The sequence below is a fragment of the Bison bison genome, unplaced genomic scaffold (assembly GCF_000754665.1).
Source record: "Bison bison bison isolate TAMUID 2011002044 unplaced genomic scaffold, Bison_UMD1.0 scf7180017864289, whole genome shotgun sequence".
NCBI classification, from domain to species: Eukaryota; Metazoa; Chordata; class Mammalia; order Artiodactyla; family Bovidae; genus Bison; species Bison bison.
Window position 1 is genome coordinate 774,874 of NW_011494861.1, and position 1,666 is coordinate 776,539.

A 1,666-nucleotide genomic window follows, 5' to 3' on the forward strand; every position below is an offset into this window, starting at 1 on the left:
CTGATAGACAGAGTGCCTGATGAACTATATAGACGGAGGTTCGTGACATTGTACAGGAGATGGGGATTAAGACCATCCCCTGGAAAAGAAATGCAAAAAAGCAAAATTGCTTCTAAGGAGGCCTTACAAATGTGTGTGAAAAGAACAGAAGCGAAAAGCAAAGGAGAAAAGGAGTTGATCAGCCCATAATAACTACTTGACCATCCTGATTTGAAGTCAACCAAGGTGAATGACACTTTTTAGGTTCAGAGTGGGAAACATCATCAAAATTGTATTTATTTGAACACATAAAGCTTGTGGTTTGCAAGTGAATGGAGGAACAAGAAAACTAACATGGCATGGGCTTCTGAAATCAGTGAGCTAAGGAAAGGAGAAATGGTTACTGTCTTTCCAAGTCCAGCCTGCCTTTGTTTACCTCAGTCTCATACAATGACTTAAAGCTAGTGGACAGGGAGAGGCAAAAACTTCGCAGCTTATACTTCCCTGCAACATTTTGAGGTAGGAAAAAGCTTCAGGAGAGCACCTTGGTGAGACAGAAAGAGCTCAGCCAAGCTGTCAAGGCTTCCAGATTCTGGGTTTGGTTCTTTTCACTTAGCTACCATATGTGATATAGAACATATGGAGAAAAAAAAAAAAAAAAAAGACCTCTTTGGGCATTAGTTCATCTGTTAAAAAAATTGTAAAGTGCATTTCAAACTCTAAAACCCTATAAAAATGTGACATACTTGGTAAGCTTTCATGCCTTTGCTACTCCATACTTTACGACTTATTTTTTCTGTTAGTTTCATGTGTGTTTCTGCACAGAATCCATCCCCCATCACACACAGATACACACACGCACAGTATAGTTCTATTCATTTCCCACCACATAATAAAGTAGCCAAAATTCTTAAGTACTTATTTAGTTGCTATGTTCACACACAATGAAAATGGCAGAAAATTTGGACACTTTTGAATCTGAAGTTGAAACCAAGCATAACCCTATTCCTCCAGCGCTCGGCGCTGACACCACCTAGTATAATGTAAAGGCCCTTTTGTGTCCCCTGCCTCTCCTTTGCAGAAAAGTTAAAATCTTCCAGGCATCCTTGAGTCACAAAGGAGCAGGTTCAAGCAGTTAATTTGTAAAGGAGCTCTATTTAACTGGCTTAAAGAAATGTAAGTGCTTACAAATCAACAAATTCTAAATACAAGAGAAACTAAGCTAAATAAATTTCAGGTTCATGTGAACTTGGAAATATTGAATATGACTGTGTAAGTTTGTTAATCTAATTAGTATAGACATACCTTAGAATCATCAACCTTAAGTATAACACATCTTATTATGCCAAGGTTTAATATAAGCTAAATAAAATCTTGTTTTATCTGCTACAAATTTGTCAGCAAGGGAAAGTAACTTGATATGAAGAAATTTTAAGGAAAAAAATACAAATAAGAGCTTTAGGTGAACTTTTTGGGAAGTCTAGGAATGTCTTGGAGAAGGTGATGGCACCCCACTCCAGTATTCTTGCCTGGGAAATCCCATGGATGGAGGAGCCTGGTAAGCTGTAGTCCATGGTGTCTCGAAGAGTCGGACACGACTGAGTGACTTCACTTTCACTTTTCACTTTCATGCATTGGAGAAGGAAATGGCAACCCACTCCAGTGTTCTTGCCTGGAGAATCCCAGG